Here is a 17,036-nt window from a genome sequence, read left to right on the forward strand (position 1 = left end):
CATTTTGAAGTAGATGGTTATTTGGGGCCTTTTCTGCCATACCTATATCTTGGTCTTTATAAATTTGGTGAAGTGACCAGACTGTCCTTTAAAAAACGAGTGTGAGGAGGCTGGGCGTGATGGTTCACGCTTGTAATCCCAGAACTTTGGGAGGCCGAGGTGAGTGGATTACCTGAGGTCAGGAGTTTCAGTCCAGCGTGATCAATATGGTGAAAACTCATCTCTACTAAAACTACAAAAATTAGCCGGGTGCGGTGGCAGTCTTCTGAGGTCCCAGCTACTCTGGAGGCTGTGACAGGAGAATTGCTTGAACCTGGGAGGTGGAGGTTGCAGTGAGCTGAGTTCACACCATTGCACTCCAGCCTGGTAACAGACTTAGACTCCGTCTCAAAAAAAAAAAAAAAAAAAAAAAAGAAAAGAAAAGAAAAGAAAAAATCTAGTGTGAAGAGTTCAAATCTGCAAAGCTTTCCTAACCTTCAACCCTCATTCTTGGATTGCTCTCACAACTTGACTTGATTTCTGACATTTGTTAAGCAAATATCCAATATTTCAATTTATTTTTTATAATTAAATATTACTATGGTATAAAGTCATAAAAAATATGAAAAAAATACAACTTTAAGAGAGCTTCATTTATATTTATGTGTGAGTTGAAATTAATTATATGATAGAATATCCAAATAAAATATCTTTACTTTTCATTTTGAAGTATCACAATGTGAAAGGATAATTACAGGAAAAAATACTACCATTTTTTCAGTTCAAAATCTTCATAAATCAAAGGGATATGAAAGAAAACAGCAATAACTAGCTGTTTATATTTATGGACAAAAATACTAAAACTGTAAGAACAAGCTCTGGCTGAGTGTAGTTAATATGGAGTAATTTTCTCAGGTGACTATTAGAGAAATGACTGATCATCAGTGTGAAAATAATAGCTTTGAAATGGACAAAGAAAAGGCTGATATATAGATAACTATGTATGAAAAGATTAATATTTAACATGTGAGATATATTTATAGCAGTCAGACATCACTTGACAAAAAATACAAAAATACTGATGGCATAAGGAAACAGTAAAATTACTGCCTTATTTTCTGCTAGCCAATTATCTTGGTGCAGAAAAAATGATTTTTGCCTGGTGGTTCTTGAATAGGAAAATATAAACATATTACCCAAGCCAGAACAATAGCGGGATGAGGGAGTGGGATGGGGGATGTTGGAGGCTATAAGAGTGGAGGAATTTGCACCATATGCTCTAATTTGGACTTGGACAGCTTTTTGGATGTCTTTGGTAATAAACAGGATTTCTGCTTTTTGTCTTCTTGATGTGGAGGTTTACATTTGAAGAAAAAATCCTTGTAGTTTAAGGAAACAAATGAAGACATTCTGGTTTGAACATTTATCTTAATGAGAAGAAAGCCCATTTGGATAAAAAAATGGTGAAGAAATACCAAGTTTAGACTCCCCTGATGTGCTCCATGATCACGTCTGTCCTACCCAGCTCTAATTTTCTTTGATTTTAACTCATCTGTATGACCAGACATCTGTGAGTATTTATGCCTTTTTTGGTTATGTGCTGTCCCGTTCTGGCTATCCATCAAATCCAGAACAGACTTCCCAGCAATGTTTTGTACAAAATGTGGAGTAGAATGATAACTGATTAGCATTACGTGATAAATGGACATTCTTCAGCTGAAACTGTAAAGTGCAAAACAGCTGAGACAACATACGAGCAGGAAATACAGTGCACAGTCTGTCTCTTCGTTCATGTTCGCACAGCTTATTTTTTATTGCTACAGTTCAGAACTATATACGGCTCAGGCAGTGTATATTCGATGCAGAAAATATGAAAAATGAGCTAGTGCTCTTTTGTCTGAAATATCCTTGTAGGAAGACATCTTTATAATATATTCCTAAAATGATATGTGTCTTAGTGGCAAACAGAAAAGGTAAGGGGCAAGGTTGCTGACTTCATTTTCTAGTAAGTCTCCTGAGACAGCTCCCCACACCCACAATGCTCTAGGACCAAAATTTCATGTCTTTTAATTTTTCAAGTCACATTAATCCTTTGATGAATTCCTAAAATAGAGAGTTTGAGTTTTCAAACAAAAAGTCAATGAGAAAATGAAGCTGGGTGAGGTTTCCATAACTCCAATCTAAAGGGTCCTTGCTACTTACCACCAGCCAACTGTTTCTCTGCAATAGGGATTGAACCAGTGTTTCCAAATCTCTCTTTCCTTTTTAGAGAAGTTTAAAATCCACTTTTAAAAATCATGTTTTATAATTTAAAAAGTTTAAACATTTATTTTAAAAATCCACTTAAAAAATCATGTTTTCTAATTTAGAAAGTTTAACTGTTTCTTTTTTTAAACACTGTAAAGGCTAAACATCAACTACTGATAGATTTAACTCACGGGCTTTTGAAAACTCTCTTAGACATTTTTACCTATTTTGATATGCACGTTTGTTACATAGGTAAACATGTGCCATAGTGACTTAGATATTTTTTTAAGTTTACATTTTTGTGGCACTAACAAGAGCTGACAGTTAAATATGTAATTAAAATACACTAAACAACTACCAAAGTTTAAGCATAGTATTACATTGCATTATATCTATTGCAAAATGTCTTGATTTATTAAGAAGTGTCAGTGTATAACAGCATTGTATCAAGTAGTAGTCTGTTATAGCAAATTTTCATTAATAGGTACTTTGTTAGTTCACCTGGAAGAATTCTAATAGATCTTTTATCCAAATCACTTGCTGCAGAGACAAAAACAATTGGAATCAAAGATTAGGTGATGAGACCAAAGCATTAAAGCAAACTAGAAACAAGCTGTTACCTGCTTCTCCCAACTTTCCTTTTAGTGCCTTTCACTACATCAAGCTTTTCTAATTATTGTAAAGGGAAGAAGAGTTAGATTATGATTACTGAGTACAAACTGTTAAATCAAGCCTTTCTGTTTGTAATAATGAGACAAGGGTTAGATTACGGATTAGGTTTACGTACTTCGCATCAACTGTGAGAAGGGGGAGTTTTACGCAAATAGATTACAGACAATGCCAAGGAAAGTGTTTACCCTCATGAAAGAACACAGTACTTTTAAGCACTTTAGGTCACTTCAGTGTAATCTGTCCCTAAGCTTGATAGGCTGGTTCTTTGGGATGATACAAATAGATTTTTTGAACTTTATTACTGACCATTTTTGTTAACTTTCTAAGTTTTTGTTTTTCTTAAAAGTAATACAACTGAATTTCTTAAAATAACATCTTAAACATAAGACATTTTAAATTCAAATATGCAGACTAACTTATTTAGCTAATCAAAGCTAGAAATGTTTTAGTATTGTAAATGTTGGTCTGTACAATTAATATTTATTTTATTTCAGAAATTAAAGAAATTATGTTTGTCATTATAGTGGTTTATTTATTAATGTCTAAAAATCTAATAACCCTGTCAGAGATTTAACATTTCTCAAGTTGTAATTCCTTATTTGCCCCTAGGTGTTCATTTCCCTCCTATGGATAAGAGTAAATTAAAATTTAGATAAGTACATCTATTTCATCAGGAAATAATAGTTTTTTTTTCTTCTGTGCATATTTTTATTTGTTTTGTTTTGAGAACAATTTGCAATAGCATTTAAAATCTTTGAAATATTTTGTATTGAAATTCTGAACACTTATTTTAGTCTGACATTTGATCTTCTTGACAAACCATTTTTGAAAATTTCTTAATGTTTTCTTAACATTTTATTTACCCAAGTTATTTTTGTCAGCTAACGACATTTTTATTAAACCCATTTATGCTTCTAAAAATATTCAAGAAAATGTATTATGATGTACAAATTGGGTAAAAAATATGTGAGCAAGGAAAGATGACTGTAATTATGCTTACATTTTCTTCTCCAAAATATCAATTACCTGAATTATCTTTAAGGTATCAGTTACCTTCCCCTTATGCTGTTTCAGGGCTTTCTAGGTAACATATTTTAGATGTCTCATCTTGTGTATGATTTATCTTTTGGCCTAAACCTTTTTAAGTCTACCACATGTTTTATGACCCATTTCCAAAGATTACATGCAAAATAAGTTTTTAATATGGTAATGACTACAAAATAGTAGGTCAAGTAAGTTTCATAGTGAACTTTTACAGTGATATTTAATATAGAAATTGTATTTTATGCCTATATTAATCTTGAGGGTCCATCCCAGCGCTGTTTGCTGCCATCCAATACAATTCATTCCCTGCCTCTTTGTAAATACACTTGGTCACCAATCTTAATTATTACCTTATTCTACCTTATGGTGTGAATCCCAACCTATTTCCAAAATCCTCACCTGCTAATGTCATGAGCACTTTCAATGTCTTGGATTTACTTTATCCTTTAAACCTGGATTTTAGTGCTATTTCTCTTGTCTTCATCTTTGCCTTTCCTCTTTGCCTGTGATTTGTACTAGTTCTTTTGAAACAAAGCCGGTTTCTGTTAAGCAAGAAAGATGGGAAAATGCATCCATGACCAACACACAACAATATTTTGATAGAAATAATACACAAAATTAAACTATAGACTTCTAATGTTGGAATACTTCTTTGCTCCTTAGAATCTCAACAAATATGACTACAGTGGACTGGTGGACTGACTTGCTTTAAATGTCAAAAGTTTATATTGATTTTATGGTGGTGAAATAAATTAACTATTTAATTAAATAGTTTCAGTGCCTTCTTATGAAGAATGTAAGTAAAAATACTTATAGAGGAATGTATGAAATGTTAATAATCTCTCTTCTAATATCTATCTTGAGAGTCTTCTAGACAATATTCCCATGATATTTGGTATGATTTCATTTTAATGCTTAAGTTGTTTTAATTACAATTTCCAAAATCACAGAGTTTTTCCATGGTATTTTGGAATTTTGATTTTATTACAGGGAAAACTATAAATGTTCTTTATATTTACTCTAGTCAAAGTTTATATTTACTCTAGTCCGAGTAAGTTAGTGCTTCAACTAAAGAGTACAGTTAAAAGTATAGTGGTGTAAAAAAAATGTGCGAACTTCAAAGACACAGACAAAAGCAAAGTTTAGATATTCCTTATTTCCATTCTCCCACATATTACCTGGGGAAGATGGGCTGAGGGGAGTTGCCTAAACATTGCTGTTGTGTTGCCTCATTCTTTCCTCATTAGTTTTCATTATTTCATAATCATCATTATTGGTTAATACATTGCACGTTATTTCCAACCCGGTTTGTCCTCGTATAAGAAGTCAATGCATAAACAACAAAGACACTTTTCATCATGAACATGTAGAGTTCTACAGTAACATGCAAGGACTAGTGTGTACTTAAGGTGGATAAAAGAGTAACTGGGTGCGTATTTATGTCTGTATGTGACTGTGAAGTTATGCCAACATCTTCTTGTAAACTGAAGCCTTCCAGATCAGGTACGCTTAGTGCATTAGAATGGCTTAAAACCTGCCTTACTTGTGAGAAAATATAAAAACTTAAAGATATTTCTGAGGTTCTGGAAGGTTATAGCCTGCCCTTTCCCAACCCAATTACTGACTGTCCCCTTTTATCCACTGATCAATGCTTGCAATTCTGCTGTCGGAATTTAATTTTTAGTTTATAGATTTTGGGCCTCTTAATGATGAATTATTATTAGAGATTAATATCTTAAGTGGTCAGTCATTCATGTGAAAGAAAAAAATGGAGAACTTTATTTAGTGGAAGGATTGTGAAATGATCTGGGAGTCTTAGCAGTCTTAGAAAAATAAAGATGTTAAACATAGCTTTATATGCTTGCAGGAACATCAAGGAAAAAGAGAATATGCACTAAGCTGTAAATGTTGGCATCGTGGAGTTGAAATGTGACTGGCATGATGAAGGGGAAGAATGGACTAGTATTTTTTTTATTTATACATTTTTGTATTGTTTTACTTGTTATAATAAATGTGTCTTAGTTTGTAATAAGAATATAGTCAAGAATGGTGAGGGAAAGGAGGGCTATTAAGTAAGAAGGGATCCTTTATGGGGAAGGAGATTCTTATAGTTTCCATAATTTTACTCAGAGCTACTCTGTGAATGCCATAGGATGGCTATCAAATAAACTTAATATGGTCCATTAATGAAGATTTTGTGGATGTAGTATGTAGGTTGGAAGATTCAGCTGTGGTGATTCCCAAAACAGATGGTATTAAAAATCATTCTGAAGAACCACTAGTTTAATTAACCTGCTATTGTGGTTACATATTATCATCTGGCACTGGGTGGGGGGGCGGCTAACTTCATTCCTGTGTAAATAAACACAATAAAACGAATAATAGGACACTGACCTTTAAACAACGTTATAACAACTTTAGTAAAAAAATTGTGTTTGCTTCTTGAGAAGGGTGGCAAAATGTTTACATAAATGACAATGACGTATATATTAATATCACCCTTTCTGGAAGGCAGAATTGTGTGTCATACAAATACTAGAGCCAAGGCTCTAGTCATTCTCCATTCTGTCCTCTTTCCAGCCCCTGGCAACTGCTAATCTTGAGTCTGTCTTGATGGATTTGCCCATGGCATTTCATGTAAGTGGAATCATATAATACATGGTCTTTGTGTCTGGCGTATTTCATTTAGCATAGTATCTTCAAAGTCCATCCACGTTACACCAAGTATCAGAACGTCATTTCTCCCTTTTTCGGCATTCTTAGAATTGTCTTTTATATATGTGTTTTAGACAATTCGCTATGTGCATTACAGTATGTTGACCACATCTCTTCACTGCAGTAACACTGTTCTCAACATAGTTTTCAAGTAGCAGTGTTAAAATTATCGTTTTATACATGTGTCCTTAAAGACTTCATTATGTGCTTTACAGAGTGGTTACCACATTCATCCACTGAAATGACACTGAAAACTTAATTCCTTCTGGGGGCTGAATAATATTCCATTGTATGGATATACCACATTTCATTTATTTGTTCATCGACTGATGAAACTGTGGTTTATTTTCACTTTTTGACTATTATGAATAATGCAGCTGTGAACATTCATGTCCAAGTGGTTGTGTGTGCATATACTTTCAGTTCTCTTGGGTATGTACCCAGGAGATAAATTGCTGAGTCGTATGGCAACTCTGTGTTTATCTTTTGGAGAAGCTGGTAAAGTATTTTCCAAAGCACCTATAGCATTGTGTATTCTCATCAGCTATGTGTGAGGATTCCAACTTACTTGCATCCTTGCCAACACTTGTCATTAAATGTAGTTTTCATTATAGTCATCTTAGTGGATATTAAGTGCTGCTATCTATTAGTCTGGTTCAAAAGTAATTGCGGTTTTGCCAATAAAAGCAATGGCAAAAACACAATTACTTCTGCACCAGCCTAATATTGAGGTTTAGATTTGAATTTACCTGGTGACTAATGATATTGATTGTCTTTTATATGTTTCTTGGTCATTCATACACCTCGTTTGGTGAAATGTCTAATTCAATGTCAATTTTACAATTGTATTGTCTTTTTATTACGGAATTACTGAATTGTAGTAGTTCTTTACATGGTAGACACAAGTCCCTTATCAGATATATGATTGGAAACATAGTCTCCCATTCACTGGGTTGTCAGTTCAATTTCTTTTTTTACCTATTGCAATCTATTTTGATAATAAACATATAGAAATCTGTCCATTGCATAATGTACTTATGAATAGGTATAAATGTTGGAAGAAAATGTTAAAAATAATGGATGATCAGTAACTATACATTGATTTGTGGGTTTATAACATCCCACCCCCATGATTAAAGAAATCTGAGGCCGGGCGCGGTGGCTCAAGCCTGTAATCCCAGCACTTTGGGAGGCCGAGACGGGCGGATCACGAGGTCAGGAGATCGAGACCATCCTGGCTAACACAGTGAAACCCCGTCTCTACTAAAAAAATACAAAAAACTAGCCGGGCGCGGTGGCGGGCGCCTGTAGTCCCAGCTACTCGGGAGGCTGAGGCAGGAGAATGGCGTAAACCCGGGAGGCGGAGCTTGCAGTGAGCTGAGATCTAGCCACTGCACTCCAGTCCGGGCGACAGAGCGACACTCCGCCTCAAAAAAAAAAAAAAAAAAAAAGAAATCTGAGAGATGTGTCTTTGTGAGAAGACTGAATATAAAAAGGAAGCACCAAAGTTTTTAACTTTTGTGTAGTTCTGTTTACCTATTTTTTCTTTTGTTGCTTGTGCTTTGGTGTCATATCTAGAAACAATGACCTAATTAAAGATCACAAAGCTTTATACCTATTTTTAACCAAATAGTTTTGTGACTTTAGCTCTTATATTTAGTTCCAGATTCATTTTGAGTTATTTTTGTATAAGTTATGAGGAAGAGACTCAATTCTTTTGAAGATGGATGTCTAGTTGTCATAGCACCATTTGTTGCCAAGACTGGTCTTTCCCCTTTTAATTATTTTGGAATCCTTGTTAAAGTAGGAGGTCCAAAAATTTAAGTATTTGCTTCTGGATGCTCAATCTACTCATTGTTTTACATGTGTATCCTTATGCCAGTATCACACTGTCTTGATCTGAAGGCTTTGCAGTATGTTTTAAAAATGGGAAGTAGGAGTCCTCTAAATTTATTCTTTTTCAAGATTGTTTTGGATATACTGAGTCCTTTGAACTATTGTTTACAGTTTTGGATTAGTTTGTCAATGTCTACAAACATTCATTTGGTATATTTATTGGAATTTAATTGACTCGGCCAATCGATTTTGGGAGTATTGCTGACTGTAATAGTGTCCCGGGTCTGCTGTGCAAATTACCATAATCTGAGTGTCCTAAACAACAGAAATTTGTTTTCTCATAGTTTTGGAGTCTAGAACTGTGAGATCAAGATGTTGGCAAGATATTTTTTTTTTCTGTTTTTTTTTTTTTTTTTTTTCTGACGACTGTGGGGAGAATCTGTTCTATGCATCTCTCTTAGTCTCTGGTGTTTGCTGGCAATCTTTGGTGCTCCTTGAGGTGGCATTCTCCCTATGACGTCATATAGTCTTCCCCATGTATGCGTCTCTTTCTCTTCACACCAAGTTCTTTCTTTCTTTCTTTATTTGTTTAACTTTTATTTTAAGTTCAGGGGTACATGTACAGGTTTGTTATACATATAAACTTGTGTCATGGGGGTTGTTGTACAGATTATTTAATCACCCAGATATTGCCTAGTACACACTGGTTATTTTTCTTGATCCTTTCCCTCTGCCCACCCTCCTCATGCTCACAGTCCACTCTTCCCTCTGACAGGCCCCAGAGTCTGTTGTTCTCCTCTATGTGTCCGTGTGTTCTCATTATTTAGCTCCCACTTACAGGAGCATGTGGCATTTGGTTTTTTGTTCCTATGTTATTTTGCTGAGGATAATAGCCTCCAGCTCTATCTATGTCTTTGTAAAGGACATGGTCTTATTCTTTTTATGGCTGCATAGTATTCCATGGTATATATGTACCACATTTTCTTTATCCAGTCTATCACTAAGGGGCATTTAGGGTGACTCTAAGTCCTTGCTATTGTGAATAGCGCTGCAATGGACATACACATGCATTTGTCTTAATAATAGAAAAATTTATATTCCTTTGGGTATATATGCAGTAATGGGATTGCTGGGTCAAATAGCATTTCTATTTTTAGGTTTTTGAGGAATTACTACAACTGTCTTCCACAATACCTGAACTAATTTACACTCCCACCAACCGAGTATAAGCATTCTTTTCTCTACCACTTCGCCAGCATCCGTTATTTTTTGACTTTTAATAATAGCCCTTCTGTCTGGTGTGAGAGAGTATCTCATTGTGGTTTTGATTTGCATTTCTCTAAAGCTCAGTGATGCTGAGCTTTTTTACACAGGCTTGTTGGGAGCATGAATGTCTTCTTTTGAGAAATACCTGTTTATGTCCTTTTTCCACTTTTTAATGGGGTTGTTTGTTTTTTTCTGGTAAATTTGAGTTTCTTATAGATGTTGGATTGTAGACCTTTGTTGGATCCATAGTTTGTAAAAATTTTCTCCCATTCTGTAGGTAGTCTGCTCACTCTGTTGATAGTTTCCTTTGTTCTTTAGTTTAGCAATTTACAGATTCAATAATTCTTCACAGAGCTAGAAAAAAAAAAAAAACTATTTTAAAATTTATATGGAACCAAAAAAGAGCCTGAATAGCCAAGGCAAACCCAAGCAAAAAGAATAAAGCTGGAGGCATCACGCTACACAACTTCAAACTATACTGTAGGGCCACAGCAACAAAAACAACATGGTACTTCTGCAAAAAGACACATAGACCAATGGAACAGATCAGAGAACCCAGAAATAAGATCACACACTTAAAACCACCTGATCTTCAACAAACCTGACCAAAAAAAAAGTAATGAGGAAAAGATTTCCTATTTAATAAATGGTGCTGGGATAACTGGCTAACCATATGCAGAAGACTGAAACTGGACCCCTTCCTTACACATTATATAGAAATTAACTCAAGATAGATTAAAGACTTAAATGCAAAACCCAAAACTATAAAAACGCTGGAGGACAACCTAGGCAATACCATTCAGGACATAGGCATGGGTAAAGATTTCACCATGATGCCAAAAGCAATAGCAACAAAATAAAAACTGACAAATGGGATCTAATTAAACCAAGTTCCTTTTAAAAGGACACCAGGGATGGGCTCAGTGGCTCGCACCTGTAATCCCAGCACTTTGAGAGGGCGTAGTGGGTGGATCACCTGAGGTCAGGAGTTCCAGACCAGCCTGGACAACATGGTGAAACCTCAACTTCATTAAAAATAGAAAAAAAGTATCCAGGCATGGTGGTGTTGCACCTGTGGTCCCAGCTACTTGGGAGGCTGAGGCAGGAGAATTGCTTGAACCCAGGAGGCAGAGGTTACAGTGACTTGAGATCACGCCACTGCACTACAGCCTGGGCAACAGAGTGAGACTCCTTCTCAGTAATTTCATAAATAAATACAAATAAAAGGACACCAGAATATTGGATTAGGGGCTCACCCTGCTCCAATATGATTTCATATTAACTTGACTATTTACATCCTCAGCGATCTTACTTCCATAAAAGACCACATTCAGAGGGACTAGGGATTAGGACTTCAACATAAGTATTTGAGAGGTATCCCATAACACCAGTTTAACAATATTTAATCTTCTGATTTTGTACACAGAATATTTTCTATTTATTTAGGTCTTCTATAATTTATTTTAATGGTGCTTTTTAGTTTTCATACATATACCTATGAACTTTCTCTTTTGGTTTTCATATATAAATGAATGTTTTCATATATATATATAGTTTTTATATGTATGAAACATTAATTTCTTTTAATGATGTCTAAAAAGTAATTTCTTTTAATGATGTTTTTAAATTGTCATATATATCTTTAATTTCTTTCAATGAAACTTAATTGCATTCATGATATTAATGATATGTATATGACAATTACAAAACATCCTTAAAAGAAATTAAAGATATATATATATCTTATATTCTTTTTTGTTAAATTTATTTACAATTTTTATTTCTATTTGTTGCTATTGTAAACAGAATCTTAATTTCATTTTCATATCATTTATTACTAGTAGATAGAAATAAAATTGACATTTTTATATCGATCTAGTATCCATCCATGTTGTAAAACTCAATTGTTAGTTCTAAGAGTTTTCGTGTAAGTTCTTTAGGATTTTCTCCATACAAGATCAGGCCAACTGTGAATAGAAATGCTAGTTTTTCCTTTCCAATATGGATACTCTTTATTTCTTTCATTTGCCTAATTGCCCAGACTAGAACCTTCAGTACAACGTTGAATAGAAGTGGCGAGAACAAATATCCTTGTCTTGTTCCTAACTACAGGGTGAAAGTGTTCAATGTTTCTCCATAAAGTATGATGTTATTGTGAGTTTTTACTAAATGCTCTTTAATCAGTCAGGTTCAGAAATTTCCCCTTTATTTTTAGTTTGTTTAGTGTTTTTATTGTGAAAGTGTGATTTTGTAAAATGATTTTCTTCTGCATCTTTTGAGAAAATTGTGTGTGGTTTCTGTTTTTTTAAAAAATTTAGCCATAGAGTGTATTACTTTTCATAAAGATATTCTCTAATTATTCTGGATCATTTTAAAACACTAGAAGTCCTTCTGATTCAGTAAGGAATGTAGTCTTTGCTTATAAAGAACCAGCCTAGCTCAATCGTGTTAATATAAGATTCTCATTATCTTATACCCTTCTTACTTGCTTGTATACTGAGCTCAAAAGTAAGACTGGAATGCTTGAGTCGAACCATAAAGCATGGTGTGCCCTGAAAAGAAATGAAAAGAAAGAAGATAAATATGCTGGTTTACTTTTTGAGGGAGTGGTGAGAGGAATTGGTGGCAGCGATTTGTTTCCTCTAGGATCAGGCATATCCTAGTGCATGTTCCCAGTGCAGTTGTGAGAAATGGTTCTGCCTATCTTAATGAAGATCTGCTCTAGGGACTAAAGATGTCCCATGGATAAATGAATAATTAAATGCTGCAGATGAATATCTTTGAAGGTGTACTCCTTCAATGTGGGACAATGGAGAAATCATCCTGATGCTACTATTTCAGAAAAGGGATTAAAACAAGAATCTTGTCAGTTCAAAATAGAAGGTAAAAAAGAATTGCCAACAATAGCAGTAGTGCACAGCTAGGTGAAGAAAAATGGAAGGCTTAAGTCCATGTTACGTTCTTCAGTGGGGGTTTGCCAGCAGGGCCTCTTTTAAGTAATGCATTTGGAAGTTATTGGTGGATAAAGTCCTGATGGAACAAGGACAAAAGATGGTAAAATGGCTGTCATCTACATATTTACCTTCATATTTTCATAGCTTCCATGGTTCATTTTATTTTTCCAGTTACTATTTTTACAAAAATAAAGAATAAAAATCTTTCTTCCACTCCTTTCTGCTTATAAAAATGCTCTTAAGCCAAGAACGGCATCATTGTTTAATCAGGTTCACACTTGCCAATTTACTTATTTAATCTGTTTATCACATTTAATCTGTGTATCACATTGAACACAGTTGATCCCTCTCTTGAAATTCATGACTTCCCTGACTTCCAAGCCTATATCATTTCTTCTTCTCTGCCCGCATTATTGGCCACTACATGTCAGATTTTCTTTCTTCTTCCATGTCCCGTAATAATAGATTCCTCTAGGTTTCTATCCTGCATTCTCTTCTTTTCAACTGTAAGTTCTTCCAGCCAATATAAAGCTGATGACTCCAAAATTGTAGTTTTTAGAGTAATAGTCTTTTCTGAACTCCACATTAATATTTCCAATAGCCTTTTTGGTAGCTGCTCCTCAGTGATAAATGGTGCCTTAAAACTGAAATGGAATATATTTCTACATAATTTCTGGTATTTATTATTTTGTGTAATGGCACTACTCTCCAACAAATCACCCAGACCACAGTCTTAGAAGCCCTTCTAGCCTAATGTCTGCTACTCATTTCCAACATCTAAGTAGTCACCAATCCATGTTAAGTCTATCTTACTATCTCTCAAACCTATTCTCTTTTTTCCTTCACTGTTAGGGTTAAAGGTCAGTTTCCTGGTAAACACTGTCTAGGGTACAGGGAATACAGTGAGGAGAAGGAGCAAAGCAGGAAAGGAGAGAGAACCAATGCTTGGATACAATATCTAGCTGTCTCCTGCTAAATAAGACTGCTGGATGCTAAATTCCCTACCCCAAGAGGTCCTATAACATACATTCAAGGACTGGTAAGGAAAGATTTTAAGAAAATAGTGGAAGAATTTGTGAATGTGTTCTCATCTCCTATTACTCAAATATTTGTTACAGGGCTTCTATAGCCTCATGGTTTTTGGTCACACATATGTGGGTACCAAGTGGGACCACAGAGAAGTGTGAGGAGCTGCTATTAGGTTAAATATGTCTGGCCCATGTAGAAACAACTAAGCCTGAGAGGATTTGGAGTGTTTTATAAGAGGTGTCTAATACACTTCTAACTCTTCTCCCTTTACTTCATTTAGTCTCTTTTCGGCAATGCCTAATGCCTAAACTTTTCAATTGCAAATCCTAGCAATCCAGTCTAAAGTCCTTCAGCGACTCTATGAAGCTCGTTGATAAATTTGGAAATTCTTCATATTGAATACAAGGGATTCATGATCCAATTCTTGCTTATCTTTCCAGCATTTGCAGTACTTCTGCACATTTCCCCAAGGGGACAACCTTGAAAAATAGGTTTTTTTTAGTGGTTATTTCTTAACTCGTTGTTTCTTCTGCTTATAATACTCTCCTATTCATCATTTAAAGTGGCTCAAATGTAATTTTTTATGTTATATCTTCTCTGAGATCTTGTGACATAACTAGAAGTGTTTTTCCTGAACTTTCATAACCACCAGTTCATACTTTTATACAGCACACAGCAAAATGACTTTAATAATTAGTTTAGGGGTAGAGAACAGGGTAAAGATTGCTCTCTATTCATCTTACTATTATCTAGGACTAGGAACAAATCCAAAATGAATCAAAATTGTACTTAATGTGGTAGGTTATATGAACGAATGAATCTTAGAATAACCGAGGCCAAAAATTATTTTATCTTGGTTTCAATCTTCAATAATCACCTTTTGTCTGATATTTCATATGCACATGTGTATTTTTTATTGTGTCAGTTACTTGTTTTCGTTTTCCAGTTATCCACTTGTATTTCAAGGTTTTAATTCTTCAGTCAGATTATAAGGTCTTTAAGAAAAGGATACTATTTCTTAGCTCTCTGTGCTTTCCATGACATTTTGCACAGAAAACAAGCTCGGTAGTCATTCTTGAATTGATTCGACAAATGACGTATTAAAATTTATGTTTAATTTCCATTCAAAGTTCTACTTAAGTTGTTTTCTTTAAAAATATATACTTCACTGGTTTGAGGACAACTTAAAGGATAATTATTTTTTCAGTTTTTTTCCCCTAGTTTGTTTTATTCTATTTGTGGGTTGGTGAAATTGGCTCTGAAATCCTATCGGTGACTTTTGTTGCAGTCTATGAAATTTTTAGACATCAAACAGTTTTAACCACTGCATTAAGAGAACTGTTAAAGTGTTTCTGTGACCCTGAGATAATACAGAACATTTAGGGATCAATGTAATAATTGATAAGAATGATTATCACAGAATTGTGGGACTGGGCTAAATAATGTGTCTAATCTGTCTTTTTTGTTTCTGTTTTGTTTTTTTTTTTTGTTTTTTTTTTTGAGACGGAGTCTGACTCTGTCACCCAGGCTGGAGTACAGTGGCAGGATCTCTGCTCGCTGCAAGCTCCACCTTCAGGGTTCACGCCATTCTCCAGCCTCAGCCTCCGGAATAGCTGGAACTACAGGCGCCGCCACCACACCTGGCTAATTTTTTGTGTTTTTAGTAGATACGGGGTTTCACTGTGTTAGTCAGGATGGTCTCAATCTCCTGACATCGTGATCCACCCGCCTCAGCCTCCCAAAGTGCTGGGATTACAGGCATGCGCCACTGTGCCAGGCCCAATATTTTTGATATAATGGAGAGAATATTATATTCTCTGTTTGAGCTCCCTTATCTAAAATTTTCATTCTCCCCTCTTTAATACATGTAAGAACATCTATTGTGTATGTCTAGAAAATCTATCATATATATGTAATATATTATAGAGATGCAATAGAGATCCAATTTTAAAGATTGGATAGTTTAATTTATACTATGAGAGGGCCACTGAATATTAAAACTTTTTTTTTTTTTTTACTATATGTCGTAGTAAGTGCCTTTACTACTTAGTTTTGAAGTTAGAAAAAAGTAATAACCTTATCATAAACCTTTATATTAATTAATAAAATGATTGTTAGTAGTGTTTATAAAATCACATGGAAGAAATGGAGGGAATAATTTTAAAAAGACAATTTTGGCTTGTCTTTCTTGCTTCTGTGGTATCTAAAGTATTGCAAATAAATAAGAACCTTAGTCTTCTGTTTTATCTGTTTACTTGTCTCTCTCTCTCTCTTTTTCTCTCTCTCTCTTTTTCCACTTGTCTTCTCTGAAGATAAGATTGATTTAATTTGGGCAGTTGGAGGAGAGTAGGATGAAAAACTATCAGAAAAAAAAAAAACTGCTGTCTTTAAACCCTAAATTTATTCTAATTTCATGTTTATTTCTTTTGCTGATTATTTCATTACTATCTTGTTATTAATCCATTATTTTTTTTTTTTTTTTTTTTTGAGACGGAGTCTCGCTCTGTCGCCCGGACTGGAGTGCAGTGGCCGGATCTCAGCTCACTGCAAGCTCCGCCTCCCGGGTTCCCGCCATTCTCCTGCCTCAGCCTCCCGAGTAGCTGGGACTACAGGCGCCGCCACCTCGCCCGGCTAGTTTTTTGTATTTTATTTTTAGTAGAGACGGGGTTTCACAGTGTTAGCCAGGATGGTCTCGATCTCCTGACCTCGTGATCCGCCCGTCTCGGCCTCCCAAAGTGCTGGGAAATCCATTATTAATTTTTGAAAACTTCTGATATGCAGGAGAAATATCTTTCATTTATATTCTTTAGAAGTCTTACTGCTTACAGAAAGCAACTTTGGTCTGGGAGTCTGGAAGTCTATGTCAATATTTTAATCAAGGAATAAGTAGCAGCCACTTGAACTGCAAAAAGGCTAATACAAAGCATTTTACAACAAATGGTTTCTGGCTCATACTGAAAGGGTATGCAAACTTATTTCAGCCTCCACATTTACTAAACATAATTGTGGGTGGGAGAGCAGAAATTTCTCTAGTCATATACAAAACACCAGCTAACTGACTTGTGTGTATAAAAGGCATCACTGATAAAGAGAAGTCTTTATTACAAATTTAAATATATGTATTATTATATTGTGACATCCATACTAAAATAGTTAAATAATCATAATTTTATATGATTTAATACAAATAAAATATATAAATATTGTATTGTGGGTAAATCTTATCCATCTGCTGAAATCTGCTGAAAAACCAAAACTACTTATTTAGGAAGTCTTTGAATTTAGTTCAACTGT

The sequence above is a fragment of the Trachypithecus francoisi genome, unplaced genomic scaffold, assembly GCF_009764315.1.
Source record: "Trachypithecus francoisi isolate TF-2019V2 unplaced genomic scaffold, Tfra_2.0 Lachesis_group1, whole genome shotgun sequence".
NCBI classification, from domain to species: Eukaryota; Metazoa; Chordata; class Mammalia; order Primates; family Cercopithecidae; genus Trachypithecus; species Trachypithecus francoisi.